This window comes from Sapajus apella, unplaced genomic scaffold, assembly GCF_009761245.1.
Source record: "Sapajus apella isolate SASKATOON/1434 unplaced genomic scaffold, GSC_monkey_1.0 scaffold116, whole genome shotgun sequence".
NCBI classification, from domain to species: domain Eukaryota; kingdom Metazoa; phylum Chordata; class Mammalia; order Primates; family Cebidae; genus Sapajus; species Sapajus apella.
Genome location: NW_022437056.1, coordinates 3641633 through 3665924, shown reverse-complemented (window position 1 = coordinate 3665924; position 24292 = coordinate 3641633). Strand labels below are relative to the sequence as shown.

Genomic DNA, 24292 nt, shown 5'->3' with positions numbered 1-24292 from the left:
GGGGTTTTTTTGTTCCCTATAAGAAAAGTTACAGAAGACAGACAAAAAGAATACGTATTTCTTGTGGATAAATTATTAAACTGAACTTTTTGGGTGGGGCTTAAAATAGTACAAGCTAAAATATGTTGTCACAAAATACTTGGCTACTAGTTTTGCCAATGAGCTTGTCATAAGCCTGAGAGAGGGAATTGTCAGATTTACTTGGAGAGAAATGAGGAAACATCCTGAGGTTTAATGAGCAACTATAATCTAGAAGTGAATTTGGCTGGTGCTTCTATGTTGGAACCCCAAGAAGGGACCAACACGTGGTCTACCAGCTTCTTGCTAGATTTAATTCAGTTTCCGGATGATTCTAAAAACTTATTTCAGATATTTATGCAGACTTTTAAGGAGTTACTTAATCTGTAAATTATATAAACATTTTCTCATAGGAAGTCAAAACGCTTCTGTCAGGAGGGCTCTGAGATCCCTGGAGGCAGGTAAAGGGCAGGTGTTAGCAGGAAAGTTTGGGCCTGACTTGAGCTTAAAGGAAGTTATTAAGGAATGTTAATGACATTGAGGTATAGACCTATACCTTAATCACATCACATTGGGAAAGTGTATTCATGGGACCTGGATAAATATGCTGTGTCAGAGGCTGAGGGACTTACCTAAAATATCTGGGGAAAGACCAACACAGTGTTTCCAGTGATTTTCAAAAATAATTGGCTTTCATCTACATATTGGTTAAGTTATTCTCTCAGCACCTGATGAAACACTTTATCCAGTGCATATAGACAGAAATTATAACAGGTAGAAAAAGGTCGTTTGAAGCTGATGGAGAAGAGAGAATTTGAGAAAAAGCAAAAATCTTAATATGCATTGGTGTTAATTCATTTTCACACTGCTGATAAAGAAATACCCAAGACTGGGCAATTTACAAAAGAAAGAGGTTTAATGGACTTATGCTTTCACATGGCTGGGGAGGCCTCACAATCATGGCGAAGGCAAGGAGGAAGGGGGCAAGTCGTGTCTTACATGGATGGCAGCCGGCAACGAGAGAGTTTGTGCAGGGAAATTCCCCCTTAAAGAACCATCAGATCTCCTGAGGCTTATTCACTTCATTACAACAGCATGGGAGAGGCCTGATCTCATGATTCAATTACCTCCCTCTGGGTCCCTCCCACAATACATGGGAATTCAAGATGAGATTTGGATGGGGACACAGCCAAACCATCTCCGTTTATGACTATTTAATGAAATTTATCAATTGGGTGACTGTATTTTTCCCACCTTATAAAGTCCTTGTTGAGGTGACACAATATATAATTATCTGCTTTATTAATCTTTTAACACTTTCATAGAATATCTTAAAACACATTTCTATGGACTGAATATGCCCCCGCCAAAATTAATACGTTAAAATCTAATCCTAAAAATGGCGATATTTGGAGGAGGAGACTTTGGGAAGCGATTAGATCATGAGGAGGGAGCCTTCATGAATGGAATTAGTGTCTTTATAAAAAAGCTTCAGAAATTCCTTGTCCTTTTTACCATGGGAGAACATGGCAAGAAAGTGCTTCCTATAACCCAGGCGAGAGCCAGCATCAGACATCGAACTTGCTAGTGACTTCATCCTTGACTTCTCAGCCTCCAGAATGTAAAAAATAAACTTCTACTGTTTGTAAGCAATCCAGTTTATAGGATTTTCTTACAGCAGCCAAAATTGACTAAGATACATCATCAACATTGACAGAAAAACCTTATGACATTGTATAAATTAGGAAATATATGTTGACTGTTCTCTGTGATGAGATAATACAGTGGAAGTGTAAATAGTCACATTTCCCAAGATGAATAATAATTTAGTTCAATATAACAAGTGTATGTTTGTGTGTATAATGAAGCACAATATGAAATATATGTTCTGCAACATTGTAACATTACAACTGACATAAATATTTAGAGAATACTATAGTTAAGATTCAGTCCTAAATAGCATCTGATTTTGTGAGTTACAGAAAGAGTGGGAGTCAAGATTCTGAGATACTATTAGTTATTTGTGTATGCTGAATCATTTCAATCATTGATAAACTTTAGAAAAGATAAATAATATAGTAAAATCATCAATAAAGTTTAGGAAAGATAGATAATATAGTAAAATCATCCATGAGACTCCAGTTTCAACTTGTCATGTCAAGGGCACATTCCCATCCTCATAACAAGAAAAATCCGAGCAACCCACAAATCAATGACGTCTCTGAACTCATCAGAGAACTGAGGTTGCCGGTTAAACTGCCACCTGAAAATAAAGGACAGGCGGGCCTACAGAGTCACAACCAGGACAAGTGTACATGAATAGGAGCCATATGAAGGTAGGATCACTTATGTTCACTTTCCTGATGTACTGGAGGTCACTAGTGTGAGAGGGAGAAAGTCCTGGGGGCTGCAGTCCTAGGATGCCCCTATGCTCATTGTCTTTAGTACCAGGAACCCCATTAGGTTCCGGGAATATCCCTGGAAAATTCCACGTATATCCCTTTTTACCTCCGGCAGGTCAAGGAAAAATGGACATTATGAAGTATCCTAGATCATTCTACATCAGAAAGGCTTTTTCTTTAGGGAAAAATCTCTGCTAGCAGGTTATCAGGGAAGGGTGTTACTTCCATATCAGACAGACCTCTTTAGCTGTCCTGTCTTGCTAATGGAAAACTCATACCCAGTAGGTGTCACGGCTTCAAGGAAATAAAATGGGAATGCTATAGCTGGAAAAGTAGTAGGAGGCAAGGAGGAAAAAGGGGCTATTTTGTTGAGAAAATTTTTTGAAAAGTCATAGCCCCAAAACACAGGATCACTAAAAGACTCACAGCTAGTAGGAAGGTTATAAAGCACTCTTCCGTCCCTCCTGCCACAGCAACAGGCCTCTCGCTTTGTAAGAGTGGGTTACAGCAGAACGCCCTGCAAGGCACAGAGTTCTCTCCGAGAAGAAAATCAAACCCTCTGACACCTACAGCTATAGCAAACATTAAACATAACACAACTGCTGGTCAGATTAACACAAATCTGCTGAAGTCCTGTGTGTCTCATTTTTTATCAACCAATACATGTCAGGCTTTTTACCAAAAACAAAACAAAAGGGCATGGGGCATGTTAAAGGCAAGAAACACACATTCAGAAGAGGCAATGCTCCCGATGGTGGTTTGAGGGATATCTTGACAGCACCAGTCGGGGAATTTAGAACAATTAGGATTTACAAGATAAGCTGTTTTAGATTACTACGATAAGATATTTTAGATACATGATGACAGAAATGAAGAATACCTCTGATCACCCGTTACTGGACAGGACTCAGCTTGGAAAGCACTCAAGAAGCTTGATTGCTGCTGAATAAAAACTTCCCACAGTGAAATGAAAAGAGAAAACGAAAAGAAAAAGAAAACAAAGCAAAAACCAGAACAGAACATCCAAGAACTACGGAAAAGTTACAAAATTTTACCATAAAATTGATTAGAATACCAAGAAAGAGAAGCAAAAGAGAGCAGAGGAACATAAAGATTTGAGGACTATACTGAGAGCCTTCCAAAATTAATGATAGACACCAAACTACAAGGCCAAGAGGCTCAGAGAACACCGAGAAGTATAAATCCCAAAATACCTACACTTAAATATATCATATTCTTACTGCACAAAACCAGAGACAAAGGGAACCTTGAAAGAAAGCAAAGTTAGGAGGAAATACTTTACCTAGAGAAGAGCAAATATAAACACAGAAGCAACTTTCTTGTCAGAAACTATGCAAACAAGAAGAGAATGGAGCACAATATTTAAAGGATTGAAAGGAAAAATACAAATACTTCGAATTCTGTACCCAGCAAAATTATACTGCAAAAATGAAGGACAGAAAAGGCTTCCTCAGAGAAACAAAAAACACCTTAAATTAAGCAATAGAAAACTATTATAGAGTCCACAAAAGAAAAGTGATCATTTTAACTATAATAGTTCCCAGATGGTGTTCTATTTCTTGTGTGTCTATGCCTGTATCGGGGTCATGAACTTACTTTTATTTTCTAACAAATATGATTTTAACTCCCTTAAAAAAGTTTATGGCTGCAGGATATTATTCATAAACAGTGGCCAAGGTGTGACGGCTCATGCCTGTAATCCCAGCCCTTTGGGAGGCTGAAGAGGGAGGACTGCATGAGCCCAGGGTTTTCAAACCAGCCTGGGCAACAAAGCAACACCCCATCTCAACACAAAATTTTTTTTTAATTTGCTGGGCCTAGTGGCATGTGCCTGTGGTCCCAGCTACTGTAGTGGTTGATGGGGGATCATTAGAACCTGGAAATCGAGGCTACAGTGAGCCCCATTATTACCACTGCCCTTCAGCTTGAGGAACAGAGTGAAATCTGTCTCAACAAAGAAACAAAAACCCCAAAAAACAACAAACAACAAAAACAAAAGCCAAAAATACTTCTAAAAACCTTTTTCCATTTAATTCTAGTAAGGGTGCTGTGAGGTTAGCATTTTTATATTTATTTACAGGGAAAGATGGGGAGGTTTAGAATATTTATGTATTTTGCCCAAATTACTATTTGCAGTAATTCATACTTGAGGGATTGTAACCGGCGACCTTCTCATTTAGGAGCCCAAGCTTTTAGCCATTTTGTCTGAAGGTTAATAGCGGGAGGGTTCTTTTTGGTTTTTAAAGTAGAAATCAATGTAGAAGGTACATGACAAAATAGAGTATAATTTATTCTTAAAGTAGATACATAGTTTTTCTCTAGGAAGATTTCAAAAAGAATAGAAGCTGTGGAGAGAATAGAAGGACAAGGAAAGTGATTTAAGTAAGAATATCTTATCGTTATTCCCTAACTCTCGCACTCACGGAGAGCAGCAATTATCCTGATGGTGGTTTGTTATGTACCAAACAGAAAACAGGACGTTCTCACTGCTATGTTAAATGCAAACATTGTGATCGCACCTTAAGACATATAGATGAATTAAGTCTGGAATAAGTACAATTGTATTATATTTAGTAGGCAAACCATTTAGGAAAGACTAATAGGAAAATACCCACTACTACATTCCATTTCCGCATTCATTCACATTCTGAAACTAAAGGTACTTTCAAAAAAGAAACTCAAGGCCAGGTGCGGTGACTCACACCTGTTTTCCTAGCACGATGGGAGGCCAAGGCAGGAGGATCGAGAGGTCAGGAATTCGAGAGCAACCTGGCCAGTATGATAAAACCTTGTCTCTACTAACAAAGCCACACAAAAGTTAGCCAGGCATGGTGGCATGCACCTGTAGTCCCAGCTACTCAGGAGGCTGAGGCAAGAGAATTGCTTGAGCCCAATAGGTGGAGGTTGCAGTGAGCTGAGATGGTGCCACTGCACTCCAGACTGGGGGACAGAGGGAGACTCTGTCTCAAAAGAAAAAAAAAAGAGAGAGAGAAAAGAAACTCAAAACTTAATGGCTACATTGGAAACACAAACTTTTTAAAAATATTTAGAAGAAAAAATAATGACAAAAAAGCAAGGTATCTGAAATCATGTAAGAGGATGTATTCCTTTGCTACAAAAAACTTAATGAACATAGTTCCTCGTTCTTTAAGTTGGTGGAGCCAGACTACCTCTATTAATCCCTTTGATTCCTCAGTGTTCTACCCACAATAATATTAGTTGTTTGCAAGAATATGTTTTAAACTAAAATATTACTTAATCAACAAAACACATAAAGAGTGTTAATTGAATAATGCATTTATTTTGTTAACATTTGCTCAGAGAAGAGTTGAGGAAGTGCCCTCTTCAGAACATACACAGCAAATAGTTTTCTGCTAGTGAAAGGGTTATTTTCTAGACCCAAGTGTTCCCATAGTAAACTTCCTTTTAAGAGGAGAGTGCAGGTAGCATCTAGAAACCTACCAGATAACCTACCAGGATAATTAGATTATTGGTCAGCTCCAGAGGTGAGAGGACCTGAAAGTTTCCTAGAGTATATTTTTTAATATATTTTTTAATTTCTCAGATCAGACTGTCTGCAAAAAGTGGTTTCTTCTAAAGTATTTAAGACAGGAAGAATGAGTGGGGGTTTGGGAGACTCGGACTGGTGAAAGGAAAGGGTGGCTCTGAGAAAGGGAATGAGAAGTGAGTATAATAATCTTAAAGATGGTAAGATTTTTTTTTTATTTCTTTAGAGAGTTAGGGCCAATAGGGAATAGATACAAATAATGGGTGTCCTGTTGTAGAATGTCTACAGCAGAAAGTGAGTGTCTTTCACTGTGTGTGTGTGTGTGTGTGTGTGTGTGTGTATATATACATATATATTTTATATATGTGTGTATACATGTATAGATATTGTGTATATTTTAAACATTTTATAAATGTATTTATTTGACATAGTGTGGGTTATTGATTAGACTCTGGGCACCCTAAACTTAGCGAATAACTTAAAATACCTGGAAAATATGTTACTTAGAGGTGAGATAAATCCTGAATCGAAATCACAGATGAGATATCAAATATAACTTTTTTTTCAGAGATGTGTTCGAATAGTACTCCCAGGATTTCATTCCTTATGACATTTAAAAGCTGAGCATATACAGCACTAAAAATACACGACAGGGAACCATCCTATGCTGGCAGAGAAATGTTTGAGCGCTTCAAAAGGTCCCAGCTATTTTTAATTTCTACTCTCACGCTACCTTAGAGTGAGTAATACCTTTGCAAATTGTACTATGTTGGTTGAGGCGACAGCATGGTTCCCTGTCCCAAGGAAGCCCTGGACAGTATTCTTCAGAAGTGCTTGCAGGCTCTTTTTTATTAGAAAATAAATGAATCTAGTGCCAAAAGGTAGTAATTTACAGTTAATTGCTGATGTGGATCTTCATGTCAAACTTGCTGTTTCATGTTACTATAAATATCCAAAATAACTGCTCAAATTTTTATGTATTAAAAGTATTTACTTCCTAATTTTGCTTTAGTATCACGTTGACTGATGTCACCTTCTTCCATTTTAGTCTTCCCAGCACTTAGCAAGGACAGACTCACAGCACTCTTGAACCTCTGGTTGACTTAGATTGTTGGGCACCCCATTGCTCACTCACATAAGTGTTTAGTGATATTCACTACCTGGCCCCGTGTGCCTGCAGAGAGGGCAGTGTGGGACCTAGAAAGGGTACAAGGCTCTGAGAACAATTACGCCCTACCAAATGTTTGACTTTGAGCATGTTTCTTACCTCTTAAAATAATCAGCTATTTTTATTTGTAAGATTCAGGTTATTTCTTCTTTGCCTTGCTACTGTGAAAGAGATAGAAATTTAAAACCCAACATTTCTGCATGCTGCAGGCATACATACTCACAGATATAATAAATTATTGATTTTTTAATGGGAAATACATGTAGTGTGCTTTCATTGTTTCTAAAATCCACAGTTGAGAAATAATCAGAAATTGGAGCTTACTGTGATGCCTAATTTTAGGTTTTGCTTAATTGTCATGATGTTACCAGAGTTCAGAGATTTGAAGAAGGTAGAACAGCTGCCCCCATTTTCTCTGACCCCAGAAACAATTCCAACATACATTGGAATTTGAGCTTACCTTATCCTGGTCTTGGGGCTAAGAAGATTCCAATTCCTTCTCCTCTCACCTTTCCATTGCGGAGCTCCGGCTGCTGCTTCTGTGTTTTAGAGTTGTAGGACCTTTTTAGAACCTTTGATGTAAATAGCTAGTCCTAAATAACGTACTTCAAAGGAAAGAGTTTCATATCCAAGTTTACTTCATAATGTTTTATCATGTAACAAGCTGGCATTTACAGGTATTTTAAATTGCCATGAGATAGACTATATGCTGCTAAATGTACCTCTTTTGTATTTTCTGCCATTTTAAACAACATAGCTCATAAAACATGAAAGATGTACATTTGTACAATTTGTGTGTGCCTTAGCCTGGTATCATTCTCAAGGGTAAAAAAAGTCACTCGACTGCTTGGACATCGTTTTAAAGACATGAAACTTTCTGAATTAAAACCACAGAGGAACATTTAAGAGCTACTTATCAAAGATGGTAATTTTATCCATAAAGCAATTGCTAAATGGAAATCAGAAAGGTCAGCTGTAATTCACTCCAGGGAATCAAGATGACACGCTCAGTCTGGCTGCAGGGAAAGGGTTGGTCAGAGAGATGCACTGTTTCTAAACTGAACCAGGAGTGTTCCTGTGGGAAGACAGCATTAGAATCCAAGCAGGTCTGAAGCTGTTGCAACGGCCACCTTCTTGGGCCTCAGTGGAGGCTGTGCTTGTGTCTGCCCGCTGGTTCAGCAGGGAGGCTTTTCAAATTACGGCAGCAGCTTTACAGAGCAGATAATTATGGAAAGTTATGAATGACAGAAATTACTGCGGCTACAGTCTTCTTTTTTTGCCTTTGCTGGCTGTTCCGCATCCATTATAGTTTCCTTTTATAGCTTCCTTAGTTATCTGCAGTTAATTAACATCAATAAATGACTGAAAATGTTATATAGTACTTTGACTGCATTTCCATCTTTTTTGCTTCTTTCTTTGGCAAACTATCATTCCTAGTGTGTGACCACTGTTGTTAACACTGAAATTAAAATGGTTTTTGGCATTTGTTAAAAAAAAAAATTATAATTTTGACTCTTTGGTTTCAATTTATGTGCTTTTGTATAGTCATAAATATATGTATATATGCTAAAGTATATATATCTTTAAGTATATATGTACCTTTTATATATACATAAGTGTATATATTAAAAATATGTACATATTTTTTAAAGTGTACACATACATGTATATATATTAAAGCTACTTATAGATGGTATGAAAATACTAGCTGCATGGCTATAGAAGTGTTACATACTGATGTCATGTGGGATTAATTTCCCATGATAACTAGCTGCATGGCTATAGAAGTGTTACATACTGATGTCATGTGGCCTTAATTTCCCATGATAACTAGCTGCATGGCTATAGAAGTGTAACATACTGATGTCATGTGGCCTTAATTTCCCATGATAACTAGCTGCATGGCTATAGAAGTGTTACATACTGATGTCATGTGGCCTTAATTTCCCATGATAATATAAGCACAAATACATATAATGATATTTCCACAAGAGATTAACCTAGGCCTTTTGATAGCTTCATTTTGTTTTTATTTTCAGTAGGCTAATTTGTTGTTGACATCTGTTTAAGTGGTCAGATTTTGACATGATAATTGTTTCTGAAAGTTAGATGCCTCTTAATATTTTTCTCAATAAAGGAGATTTTGTATTTGTTTGTTTGGCCTAGTTCACGACCTAGATTTTTATGTTCATATTCTCTAATTTGTAATAATTTCTGGATGATCATTACAATCACTAAATGCCACTAGAGGACACTCAATTTTGAAATTTTCTTACAACTGCCAAACCTTAACTAAGAGTTCATTTCAATTACGTGTTTCATAGAAATATATAAGAATAGAATGATTGTTGTTATTTTCTGTGTTATTCAGGTTAGTGGAATTACTGAGAAATCCAGATGCTTTTATGTTTTTGGCCTCTGCCTCACTGACTCTATCTTATTCTTTCTCTTTATCTCTGTATTGGCAACAATACTGGGTTGTTACAAAATTTGCAGTGTTTTTTATAATTCAAACTTACCACTGGAAGTTACTTGTATGACTTGTTAAAAGTCAAATAGTGACATCAAAAATTGGATTCTCTGTTCTTTAAGTATTCAAATCATGTGTGTATGCATACTAGTGGCAGATATCTGTATAATAAGAAATAGTTCAAGGTGAAATAAGGGTCCAATGATAGAGCAAAGGTAACTCATATCAGTGGAACACAGTGTGGCTCCTTACCAGTAGTCAAAGCTTATTATTAAATGTAAAATGAAACGTGCTAAATAAGTTTATAGTTACATATTGCTTGGGTAAAAATATACATGGAACATCTATGTATGTATAGAAAAATAAAACATAAATGATAATAAAATGTATGTATGTATTTTGATTAGAGGATACACATGAACTTGGTAACTGTGTTTACTGCATGGGCAGATAAGCTGCAGAGGTCAGAGGGAGACACACTTTCAATTTATACATTTTGATCTATGTAGAATTTGTAACATGTGCATATATCACCTATTCAAAAGTAAATGATTAAAGTATATGTCGTAAAGTTTATAAAGAGTTAAAGAGATAATCAAAATATTAAGATGGTCCAAGGATGTTATTAGCCACAGCATGATAATATTAATTCTAAGAAGAAAAGGACCTGAGTGTTTTGTGTAAAATGTGATGAAAAGCTGCTATTTGCTTTGGGAACTACATTACATTTTTCATATATTCCTGAAAGGATTATAGAATCCTGTCTTCGTTTTTTTTTGTTGTTGTTGTTGTTGTTTTGTTTTGTTTTGTTGTTTTTTTTTTTTTTTAGAAATAGGGTCTTACCCTGCTGCCCAGGGACACAGTCATGGCTCACTGCAGCCTCTAACTCCTGGGCTCAATCAATCTTCCTGCCTCAGTCTCCTGAGTAGCTGGGACTACAGGCACGTCCCATTATACCAAGATTTGTTGTTGTTTTTTTTTTTTTTTTTTTAGACGGAGTTTTGCTCTTGTTACCCAGGCTGGAGTGCAATGGCGCGATCTCGGCTCACCGCAACCTCCGCCTCCTGGGTTCAGGCAATTCTCCTGCCCCAGCCTCCTGAGTAGCTGGGACTACAGGCACGCGCCACCATGCCCAGCTGATTTTTTGTATTTTTAGTAGAGATGGGGTTTCACTATGTTGACCAGGATGGTCTTGATCTCTTGACCTCGTGATCCACCCGCCTCGGCCTCCCAAAGTGCTGGGATTACAGGCGTGAGCCACCGCGCCCGGCCTCAAGATTTGTTTTTTTAATAGATGGAGTCAGATTTTTTTTAATAGATGAAGTCTTGCTAAGTTGCCCAGGCTAGTTTCAAACTCTTGACTTCAAGTGATCCTTCCACCTTGACTTCCCAATAAGCTGGGTTGACAGACATTTTTCTTTTTAAAAAACTTCATTGATATGTAGTTATGGGGGAATCAGATGAAAATCAACAAATATACACATATATATTCTTTAGTGTAGGTCAGTCCAGCCCTAGCTGTAGTATCTTTGCATCACAGCTGCATTTCCTTACAGCCCCTTAAATGATGTTCGAAGTAGACATTACGGCTTTGGTATTTGACCCCTGGTTGTGCAGATCAACAAGTGACTGACAATCTTTTCAATGTATTTAGGGAAAATTGAAGTGTCCCTTTGGCTGGTGGGAAGTGTATATATACATATACATATACATTTATATATATATATATATATATATATATGTCATCATGATGTTACTCACTCAGATTTACCTTATTTCTTTGAGAATATGTAATCGCCATTGTGCTTTCCTCCAAGGAAGGGACCTCTCCCTATCATTTATTTACCATGCTCTATGCTAATATGATTCAGAACCCTCTGTGCTCTATGCTAATATGCTGGTATGTATAGAGCAAGTTAAACTTTTTAAAACTACAAAGAGCCTTGCAAACATTCTAGTTTTAAATTAAAAATATAATATGGGGACAAGGGCTAATAGAAGTGCCAGGAAATGTAAAGAAACAACTGGCATTTTCTTTCGCTTTTTTTGGTGGGGAGATTATAGGAATTCTTACAGAGGCCATTTTAAGCTCACAAAGATGAAAGAACTTCATTTATGTAGCTTTATTTAGAAATAATTCTCAACTATCTATGAAATTCTGTGAAAACTCAGATAATAGAAGAGACAGTGAGCTGTTTTCAAGTATAGAAATCCAAACTGCGATACTCTTCTGTAGATTACTACACTTCTAATACCACTATACTTCAAAGCCTCTGTTCTGTGTATACAAGCAGGGATAAAAAATTATCACAAACTTACAAATATATTTTTGTTTTCTAGAGGTTAAAAGGACAGCTTTTGAGGAATAGTCTGAAATGTAGTTGTTTCTATAAAATAAAAGAGGTTGATCTGTACTAACGTTTGGTTTAAGAAAATCTTTCTTAGCCCAAATGATACTTTGAAATGCAATCGCCCAAAATAGTAAGTTAGATTGCTGCAACTCTGTCTCATTTCATGTTGACAATAGTTTTAGTTGTTGAACATCAGCATTCTTTCTTTTCAAAGAGTATGGTGAATCATTAATTCATTCAAATGTATTAATTAAGACTTGCCGTGTGGCAGGCACTGTGCTGGTGTTGGACCGAAGGAAGTGTGAATTCCATCATGATAGAAATCAGAGCCATGAATGCTCATGTGACACAGTTTGGCCTAGATAGAAAAGTTAGTGAATTCCGTTGAGAAAATGTGATTCTGAGCTGAAAATGAAAGGATAAGTTCACTCACTGAGTGGAAGAGAGAGGCAGATTTTCTTTTCTTTTATTTTTTTAATATACACTTTGTTGTGTTTTAGGTTTTGGGGTACATGTGAAGAACATGCAAGATTGTTACATAGGTACATACATGGCAATGTGGTTTGCTGCCTTCCTCCCCATCACCTATATCGGGCATTTCTCCCCATGTTACCCCTCTCCAACTCCCCATCCCCTGCTGTCCCTCCTCTAGTTCCCCCCCACCGACAGACCCCAGTGTGTGATGCTCCCCTCCCTGTGTCCATGTGTTCTCATTGTTGAACGCCTGCCTATGAGTGCAGATTTTTCTCAGCACCCAGCAACATTTGCAAAGCTCATTTGACAGCAGATAGTAGGGCAAGTACAGAAACTGGATGAACAGCCTAGAAGCAGGAATCTGGAACCAGTGATAATGGAAGTGAGATAAGGGCAGAAAGGTGGCTCCGGGAGGAGTATGCTCATGACCATCTGGATCAGGTAGAAATCTGAGACTGGCAGGGCAGAAGCAGTGACGGTCTGGACCAGGGTGAAGGGGAAGGGTAGGAGTGGATAAACCAAATGGATGTGATTTAGGAGGCTGCATCTCCAGGACTTGGTGATAGATACGGTGCAGAGGCGTGGGGAAGGAGGTTTGTCAAGGGCGGACCCAACATTTCTGCCATGGAAGTTGACAAATGATGTAGCTGTTCGTGGAGGCTGAAGACATGAGTGGTGGATGAGCTGCATATGCTGATTCAAAGTGCAAGTGTAAGGGGAGGTAGCACTGGCAGGTGGGGCGCAAAGGGAGGTTGGAGACAGAGGCCCCAACCCTGCATCTTCATATCCCTGTCCGTTTGGGACATTAATGTGGGGACGTGTGTCTGTCAGAAAAGTAGAATGTGAAGAAGTTACCAAGGCCAGGCATGGGAAGGTGAGTGTGCAGAGGAAGCAGAAAGAGCTACCAGAGATGGAGGAGGAGATGCAAAAACATATCATATTTTGAGGAAAAGGGAAGAGAACACATTAAAGCAACAGACATCCTACTTAGGCTAAAAATAAGACCCATTTATTGAACAGCTATTTCTTAACGGCTTCCTGTTGAAGAAGACTCTGGTGATGGGTAAAGATCAGGGACAGGGCAGCCGAAAGGCTTGTCCCCTAGTGTGTCTGACGCCAGAGAAAAAGCCTGGCGATCTACAAGACCTGCCTATTTATTACACTGCGCCAGGGCCTCTATGTTCTGTGCGTGTGTCCACCTAGAAGATGAAATCATAGTGCATTGCACCTTTTTCTTTTCACAGAAGAAAAAGGTCCAGTGAGATATGATTACAGAATTTTAAATATATGCCTTTTAATGAGAGTTGTTCAAGACATGGTCACCTTATATTTTTGTAAAACTACAAAAGAAACCCTATATGTTATGTAACAAGAGGTAACTTCTGTAAGAAAAAAACAATTGACTTTCAGTATCCAGATTACCATGACAAGAATGTGTGATATAGATATGCTCATTTGCTTATTTTATCAGACAGTGAGATCTAACATATCAAGTTTTGTCTTTTTAAATTGACTATGGGGATGCTTATCTACATTTAATTCTCAACTACTTAAAATACTTCTTGGGAGAAGTATTTTATAGCCTTCCAAATAATTCCTCAATATATTTAATCTTTATTTTGAGTGGCTCACTTCTCTGTTAGTGTATGCTACTTCAGTTTTAAAGGTAAAGATTTATATTATCAATAATGTTATGTTTTGCTTCTAATGCATGAATGGCAATATCTTCCAATCTCAGCCAAAACTTCTCTGAAGTATTTGCTGCAAATAATATTTCTTCTGATAGGACATACACACGCACATATAAATGCAGTTGAGAGAAAGGTTTTAGCTCAATTTGCTTATTGATATGTGTATAACTAAATTGCCATGTCAGATTTGTGTAACACATCACACTTATATCACAGGATAGTGCTAAATGTTATATTATGAAGCTGTCCCCAAAGGAATCAGTTGTGTTTAGCATAGAGCTCTTACTTTTCTATTTTTAAGTAGGTATGATTGCCTAATATTAAAAAATAATTTTATAACTGTAATCTCAGACTAAAATTCATTATCTCTAAATCTAATCTTATTAAACTATAAATAATATATCTAGCTTTTATGTTAAAACTTAGACAAACCACCCTGTCATTTCTATCCTGAACAGAACTTTAAGCTTCTATAAAATATAAATATTTATTATAAAATTTTCATTTGGCTTCCCCTTCTTCCAACAATGAACTAAATTAACATGAAACTTAGATTTTCAAGGTCTATAATAAAATCTCTTCCATTTTATTTTTCTCAGACTTTCCTGCCTGTATAATTTGACAATTTTCATAAAATGTTTTCATAAAAAATTTTATTCAAGACACTGTCGTTATTAGCCATTCAGAGAACTGGGATATGATTTGTGAGCCATGCTCACCCTTTGATTTTAAAGAACAGAGGCATAAAGACATGTTTTATTGTCCTTCAGGAATGGGAGTGAGCAGGCAAGCATTTGGATTTTGGTCAGCTCTCACTTACACTGTCTACACCCATGCAGTTCTGTGACCACCACCCAGCCACTGTGGGGCCTCAATTGCTGTGCTTGAGTGCAGAAAATGGCAGGTGTGACACAGAAATTACAACAAATTATTATAAATCTAATGGACCCTGTCAAAGATGACAGGTGTCTTGGAAAAATGCAAAATGAACATTTCATTTCTGGCCTAAAACTGGCAAGTAATCTAAATACCCCGATCCTCTCCGTTCATGTGTGCATTTTAATCATTCCAGCTGCAATATAGCAATGAACCCTGGGTTTTCCTCCCTCAAATATTAAAAGGCAGAGGATACACTCATATATATGGAAAATATTTATTTACTTATTCATCTGTTTCATTTTACCAGTAATTTATTCCTAAATACTTCCTACTAATGAAACCAAATCTTCTTTAATTTTCTTGTTTTACAAACTGAAATCTGTTTTTCCAATACAGAGCTAAAAGAACATAGCCTAGGATAATTTAAAACTAAGCATATTATAAAAATTAGAATTATGTCAAGAATCTAATGTCTCTACTTAATAAAACCATGCTGTACTGTTATTTCTACAAGGTATTGGTGAGAGTTCTTTAAAAGTAAGGTAAAAGGCTCACGATGTATTGTAGAGATTACAAAATCTAGATTCTTTTTTTCATGTTAGCATTATACAAGAGCTTATTTAGGTTGCTGTCTCCTGTCTATCTAGCATCTGTTGGCATATAACTTGAATTCTTAAAATACTATAATGTAGTAAAAATTCATGTGTAGAATTTTCTTGTTAATATGCAGATAGAATATCTTTAGATAATTTGTAAAAAGAGTTATGTTGGCTGAAGGTACTGTATAAACAATATCATATGATTGGACATTAACATAATGAAAAATAATGCGTTTTGAATTGTACTAGTCACTAAGAATTTGTAAGAGTGAGTAACAAATTGCAATCTATTAAGCACCTAGCACATAGTTTAATTTTGTCAGCAAATACACGAGAGGTTATAGCCCGGGTCTACAACCACCCAAACCACTCCTCATCATCCATTATTTTCTTGCTAAGTCATGTTTGTTGTAACAGTTTTCCTGCTGAGTGGATTGAATTGATACCTCTCTCAACCATGGCTTATAGAAACAATATACATTGGCATGCTTCGTGAAACAATCATTAGAGTGAACCAGCAACCAACAGAATAGAAAAAAATTTTTGCAATCTACCCATCTGACAAAGGGCTAGTATCCAGAACCTACAAAGAACTAAAAAAGATTTACAGGAAAAATTCAACCCCATTCAAAAGTGGACGAAGGGCATGAACAGGCACTTTTCAAAAGAAGACCTATATGAAGTCAACCAACATACGAAAAAATGCTCATCACCACTGGTCATTACAGAAATGCAAATCAAAAACACATTGAGATACCATCTCATTCCAGTTAGAATGACGATCATTAAAAATCTGAAGACAACAAATGCTGGAGAGGATATGGAGAAATAGGAACACTTTTACACTGTTGGTGGGAGTGTAAATTAGTTCAACCATTGTGAAAGACAGTGTGGCGATTCCTCAAGGCCCTAGAAATAGAAATTCCATTTGACCCAGCAATCCCATTACTAGGTATATATCCAAAGGATTATAAATTGTCCTGTTATAAAGACACATGCACACATATGTTCACTGTGTCACTGTTTACAATAGCAAAGACCTGGAACCAACCCAAGTGCCCATCAGTGAGAGACTGGATGAGGAAAATGTGGCACATATACACCATAGAATACTAGGCAGCCATAAAAAAACGATGAATTTGTGTCCTTTGTAGACACATGGATGAACCTGGAAACCGTCATTCTCAGCAAACTGACACAAGAACAAAGAATCAAACACCACATGTTCTCACTCATAGGTGGGTGTTGAACAACGAGAACACATGGACACAGGGAGGGGAGCATCTCACACTGGGGTCTGTTGTGGGGGAATAGGGGAGGGACAGCAGGGATAGGGAGGTTGAGGAGGGATAACACGGGGAGAAATGCCAGATTTAGGTGACAGGGCAATGGAGGCAGCAAACCACATTGCCATGTGTGTACCTATGCAACAATCCTGCATGTTCTGCACATGTACCCCAGAACTTAAAGTGCAATAAGATATAGATATATATGCATATAAACTCTATTTCATGTTTTGCATTTTTTTCTAACCTAAATGAACACAATGAACACTTAAATTTTTGGTCGACATGATGAAAGGATTTTGATGCAGTAGAAACAAAACAGACCTGATGTGAATTTTATTCTACCTCCCCTGATGTTGGACAGCTTCCTCTTCTGCACATGAGAGGTATTAATGTGCACCTGCCTTGGTCATAAATTCAGTTAAATAAAATACTCAAAGTCAAGCTTGAAATTATAGGTACTCAGGAAAGGCCAGTCATGATTTTCCTCCTAACTTTTAAAAATTGATAAAATCTGTCATGGGAAAAGAGAGGTCAGAGTAGTTAAAAAAAAAAAAAAAAAAAGGGAGACATCACAAAAATGAAAGAGATATACATGGAGAGCCCTTCATTCATTGGGTTTGCCCAGGGAGACAGGTGGGTAGTAAGAATACAGGAGCCCAAGATACCATTGCTTCCCCCTACCTCGGCCAGTGTTCCTGGCAGCTGCTGCAGCCCTCCGTAGCTTCAGCTCTCACGGGTTAGCCCTGCCAAGTCCTACCCCGCTGGACCGCTGTAACTGCCTCCTTCCCTTACTCCTCCAATCTTGCTTAGAATAGGAGGGCTCCTCCCCATCGTCACAAGATTGAAGACTTGTATCTTCCATCACCCATGCAATCCATCCCCTAGAAAAAATTCCCAATATTTAAATACTTGCAGTGATTTCTGTTTTTCTACTGGGACTAGAATGAATAGTTAATGGACGGTTAAATATTAAATCAGTATGTGTAAGATTAGGTGAAGGAAGTATCCCAAGACATGAAGCCAAGAACAGAGGGAGTGACAACATAAGATCAAAATATTAGAAAGAGTTTCAGTTTGAGAGTCTCAGCATTTGGCTGATAGATGCTCCCTAACAGAAGAATTGAGAAAACATCAGTAAATAATCAAAGTGAGTATATACCTTTGAAAATGCAGAACCCATGATCCCTGTGTTAAGTTCAAATATGCAGATTAAAGTGTTAATTAAATATTGAAAAGCACAAATATAAACAGACCCATATTAGCGATATACTAGTGAAAAGCATATAGAGATGGACTGGATCAAGGTGACATGCAAAGTTGAAAGAACCAGACTGAAAAGACACTCAACAGCCATGATGAATATAAAAGAAAAAGGAAACAAGTTTTCAAAATTGAAAAAAAAAGTTTTCTGCTCCTGAAACTACGATTGATTTCAGAAGGCAGAACAAAAATTTCAGTCAGATGAAGGCTACCAAATGGTGCAAACCACACATTGAACTAGAAAGAATTACTCACGGAATCATTACAAATAACTCAGTCAGAAAATCATTGAGGAGGATGCTGGGGAATGAAACACTGAAAATTATAATTAGGTCTAAAAATAGAGGGATGATTTAAAAAATCATTGGTTACAAATCTGAATGAAAATTCAACATATTTACAACAGGGGAAGTAACAAAAGACAAGTGAAAGGAAGATAAGTAATATTGTGCTAAAATTCTCAGCCTTTTAGTGGATTTGGGAGCAGTTCTACATGCTCCTTGATTTTAAATTTACTTTGGTAAAGTTTAATGTCTTTGTCAAGATTACATTTTAATTACTAGAAGAATAGAAAAAAGATTTGTATGTTTGAAGAGAATAAAACATCAGGAAAGCTGAAGGTGGTAGCAATTGAAAAAAAGGGGCCTCATCAGACCAACCACAACAGAGTAGGAAAATCATATAAAAAGAAGCTCCCAAATATCGATATCAGTATCTTTGAATCAGCAACATTTCTTTATTGATAAAATCACTAAAACTGAAATTTTAAAATTAGCATTAAAACTCTAAGTTAAGAAATAAAATGTGTGCTAGAAAAATGCCAATGATAACAAAGCAGAATATTAATATAGGTAAAATAAAATAAAATTGACTCTCTCAGGCTTTGATTGGGAAAAAGAGGGTTGTGTTAGATGCATTGTACTGAGCTAAACATTCTATTATAATGCTGCAGGAACTGAAATATTGGGGAGAAATAAAGACAAGTAAATTGTAAGGACTTACCATTTTTATAATCATAACACGCCTGACTCAGAAATTGTTCATCTCTGAGCATGGTTCAGGTTGTCTTAGTTGTACGTGGTTAGCTTAGTTTTTTGTTGCTATTAAATGTTCTAAACATAGTTATTTTTTGAACATAAGTGAATGTAAATCAAATTTATTTTTGAGTAAAAGCTCTTTAATAACCAGTTCCTGAGAGTGAAACATACTTACAGCATGTTTAATATGCAGAAACAAATCAGATATGAGATATTCTTATCAGTGAAAAGTCTCAGGTCAAGAGAGGTTAAGTAACTTGCCAAAAGTGGTAGATCAGAAACGTGGAAGCTGAGGACTGAATCTCAGCTGTTTGATTCCTGGCCTTAGTTTCAAAGACTAATTCCTTGAAAATGTGCATTATTGGCAAGAACTCATGGAACTGTAACATTTAAGGTCACACAGAGAACCTTAATAAAATTCAAAAACAGATTGGCACAGATCAAGTTCTCTGTTCATGAGGAAATCAAATGAAAAGTCACAAGATTTTATACTCATGCACACAAACACACTCATTGCCCCCACACACGCACACCTATCTTTCAGATAACCTGAGTTAAGAATGAAACAAATTAGAATCCATTTGCAGATACATGATAATGAGTGGATAGAATATTATTTCATACAAAACCTTGCCAATGTAGCTCTTAGAGCAAATTATATAGTCTGAAATGGAGAGAGAGTGAAAGAGAGAATATGAAAGTAAATTATCTAACAGTTTTTAAGAATCTATAAGCAGTGAATTAGTATAAAATCAAATAAAAATGCAAAATATATATAAATTAAATAAATTGTAAAAAGCAAAACAAAGGTAAAAGATCAAAGCTACTCTTCAAATTTTGAAATAAATGGATGAACTTTGGGTAAATCTGATAAGATATATAGAAAGAGCTAATAACATACAAAAAAAACTCTTCACTGTTAAAAATAGACATAATTTTTCAAATGTATAGGATACAGTGCATAGTCTTATATGAAGACATTTGGTAAGCTAGCTAAAATTCATTATTCTCTACAAAAATACAACTTGACAAAAATAAAAGATCTAGAGGTATCCATATGTAACAGATGTGGAAATCATTCCTGAAAATCTATACCTAAATAAATAAAAAGACAACAAATTTTACAACATTTAAACCAATATTTTGAGAAAAAGACATTTCCTTGTCCCCTTTGGTTAAATAGATTGTTTTCCGTTTGGGGGGAAAAAAGGGTGAGAACAGCTAAATGTTTCCTTTCCAGATATTAACATCTGCTAAAAAAAATTCGAATTTAAACAAGGTAACATTGGCTCTGAAAGCAAAACATAGATTAGGGAAACAAAATAAGTTGTCCAGAAGTAGACTTTTATGTAAACGTGAGTCTAAATTATGGTATGCGTGATAATTTGAACCAGTTAGGAAAAAAAGTTTCGCTTCTCCTAAAGAGTATTGGCAAATTAGCATATCTTATTCTGAAAAATGTAATTTATGTAAATACATCACACATTTACAAAACAATTCTCATCTAGGTTAAAGAGGAAACCATGAAATTATTCAAAGTGTCTGGGTAAATTAAAATGTGCATTTTTATAATACATTAACTGGGAAGCTTTTAAAGACAACATATAAACACTGAAGCCATAAAGAAAAATGTTTAACTACATCTTTGTCAATACAAACATTAAGAAATAAAAAATCTGTATTAATAAAAACATGGTAAACAAAGTTAAAAACAAATGACAGAAAAATACTAAAAAACATAAAACAATGAATTAGTGTACAGAACATATAAGGAGTTTCTAATTCAAGAAAAATATCAATTAGAAACCCTGGGAAAATATCAACTAGACAATTAAAAGAAGAAATCCATATACCAATACAACTTTTTTAGTGAGTTAATAAACCTGATGAAAATCACAGAAAAGCAAATTAAAACAACATAAAGGTACTATGTTTACACATCACAGTGGGAAAAACTAGAAAGAGAAGTAATGTCCAGTGAGGAGCCATGGAGGGGATAATCGACATAGTCCTCATTCTTGGAAGTCAGTTTGACATTAACCATGCAAATTACAAACACAGATGGAGTACTGCACTGTGCAAGCTTTTTCCTTGAAAATCTTTCACAATATGCTCCTATTAATGCACCAGGTGGCATATAAAATATATCCACTTCATTAATACTTTATAAAGCCAAAGGGAAAACAGTCTAATGCCTCTTAGTAAGGATACTGTTAAATAAATTAAGGCGTATTTACACTATGGAGTAGCATACAGCAGTTCCCACCTATAAGGTAGATTTGTATACTATTGTTAGATGATACAAGAACAAAAATAAGATGCAAATCAGAAAGTAAAAGTGTTAATAGCAATATATCAGTCACTGTACAAAAAAATCTATGTAAATGCATAGAAAACAAGTCGAAGAAAACACTAAAAAGTGTTCACTTCTAAAGAAAGACTACTTTTACTTTCTTCTGTATATATTTCTATAATGATTTTTAAAAACATAATTAGGCAATACCGAACACTAGTACAAGCATTACTACCCTTATTAGTCCTGGTGTCCTCATAAATATTTACTGTTTTCAGTTAGTAAAACATGATGAAAAGATATGGATCCGGTTTTTTTTTATAATCTCTATTTGCTGTAGAGGCCCACAGGGCTTTAAACCCAGGATTCTCGGCCCTTCTCACTGTTGTTCACACCATTTTTCTTGCTGTGGGAATGGCTTCATCGCCAAAGTATCAGCCATCAGGTTTTGTGATTGATTTATTTTTAAACTAAAGGGACACCTGCCTACACAGGTGGTATTATCATTTTAGAAGAGCAATATTTCATTGACAATGCATTTTAATGCCTGAAAGAATCTTGGAAAATTGTTTTAATTATGTCTAAATGAAACTACTTGGTTCGAATTGCAGGTGAGAGATGAAAAAATTTTTACATCTGTGACAGAAAGAAAATAGCAGGTTCTATTTCTTCCTACCTCCTGCACCTTCTACTGACTCAGAGAATGTTTATTTCTACATATGGTGGTGTTAGTGGTGCTCTCATCACAGTGTTTAAAAGCTATTTTCGTCTTACCTCTTTTGGAATTTATGTCTCTAAAGGCCATCTTCTTTTTTCTTTCATTGTTGTTAACATAACATCTGTTTATTTACCTAAATAGAATCTAAAACAGTGAATGTCAACTTTTACAATCAATGGATAATACAAGGTGTATAGTCTACACAAATAACGTAAATGCATTTAATTAAGTTAGACTACATGGGTTGCTAAATAATTCCTCAACTGAAATAACTAGGGAGTTTTAGGAAATAATTAATTGGGTATTTTATTTGAAATCTCATTAAAGTGGCTTGTATGAATTGATATAAGCCCTTAGGAAAAATATATAGTGTTTTAAATTGCAAGAAATTTGGATTCAGCATCTTTCAGCAAAACATCCGATTATGGTCTTAAGACGTTTCCTAAAAGAGACGAAAAATAAATTGCAAGATGCTAGGAATTTCAAGCCAAGCTGCCTACAAAAAATATTTTTAGTATAATGCACTATTGTCTAATTATTTTAATTACAGACCCTTTAAATTGAGAAAAACATTGTAAAGTTAAATTATGTTCACACACAATATTATCTATTAGAGGACTGAAATCTCAATGTACCCACCTGATCAAATGTCAAGTTATTCCAGGAATAAAATGCTCTCTACCAAACACATTTACTTCAATATACTTCAGTCTTTCAAGTAAGGTTACATTGTTAGCTTAGTGTGTTAGCTTGTGAGAGTATTCTTGTGTTACCTAAGGATGTAGAGATAGGTACAATGATTTGGACATAGAGTGTTACCTCTTCATAGTGAGATGTAACTGTCACAGGTTTCACTTCCAGATGCATTTTCAGAAATCTCACTGACTCAAGAGGCAGAGTTCATAAGATGGCCTCAGCCTCTGCTCTCCGGAAGGCTTTGCTAGTTCCAAAGCTGGAAAATGGCTCATTATTCTATTAACTATTAATTTGGCTGTATAATGCATGGAGCCGTTTCCACATAACTATTTATATGGAGAGGTCTTGATTGAAAGCATGTGTTCTTACTATGAAATCAGACAACACCGACACCTGCTCTTTGATTCTGTGCCTTTGCCATTCCACAGGTGCACTGCTCCCTTTTGTGAGCTCTGGGGGTTTGGCTGAAATCATGTTTCTTCTAACTCAATGTGATCTGTGACTAAGGCATCTTGATATTGACAAAAGCGTTCTTAACCAGAGCATATTAGGATGGTGCAAAAGTAACTTTGCTTTTTGCTATGACTTTCAATCGCAAACACCGCCATTACTTTTGCACCCACCTAATAACATGCAAAACAAAACCAAAGTGCGGGAAGTTGTCAGAGCCTCGCTCTCACTAGTGCTGCCCAGGATACCCATGGCTGTGAGGACCCAAGTGCCATCTCTCCTGTGTGTGTCCTCCTACTGCAATTGCAGGAACGTGGCAGTTCTCTCTCATTTTCAGCTTACTTCATGGACGTTTGCATTTCTCTTTTCTCACCAAATTCACTCTACTGTCTCCTGTACCTCAGGCAATCTTCTTCCAGCATAAGCTGCGACCAAGTATGTTTATGAAATATTGACTAAAATAACTAGAAATTATCTCTTCAAAACAAATTTAAGGGGAAAATATTATTTTTATAGAGGCTATCATAAAATAAGTAGTTTTCTTTCTTAGAACTAGTTTCTGTCTTATAAACTTATTGAAGGTAGTTTTAGCAACTTTACCTTTCACTACAGGAACCTCATGAAATATTAATTATTAGTTGAGATACCTGACCTCATATATTTCTGTTTCATAGGTATGATGTAGTTGAAAGGTCATCCATTCTGGCAGTTAAGAGGACCACATTCCAAAACTGCCTCTGTGCACTGAACAAATTGCTATACATTTTGATTCTCTGTTTCATCATCAATAAATACAAAGTAATACCAGCAATTCCAATGGCTGTGGTTTGCACAGCAAGTTTAAATACTAAGCCCTCACTATTAGTGTACTAGGAAGAATACATAAAATATAATGTGTCAAAAATAGCCAAAGGCCTATTAAGGCTAATTTTCTTTTCTTTTCATAACTTTTACTTACTGTTTTTCCT

At 36.2% G+C, this 24292-nt stretch overlaps 1 protein-coding gene and 1 long non-coding RNA gene across 3 annotated transcripts in view; one reads left to right on the top strand and one right to left on the bottom strand.

Moving 5' to 3' along the window:
• The window catches only part of CSMD1 (CUB and Sushi multiple domains 1), a 2101842-nt gene that overhangs the window by 82644 nt on the left and 1994906 nt on the right, over positions 1-24292 (top strand). The gene's annotated exons all lie outside the window — the stretch shown is intronic.
• On the bottom strand, positions 1399-18629 carry LOC116538067. The gene is made up of 3 exons (XR_004263489.1): positions 18547-18629; positions 3719-3723; positions 1399-1411 (listed from the first exon to the last, which is right to left on the bottom strand). It is a non-coding gene; the product is annotated as an uncharacterized LOC116538067 (long non-coding RNA).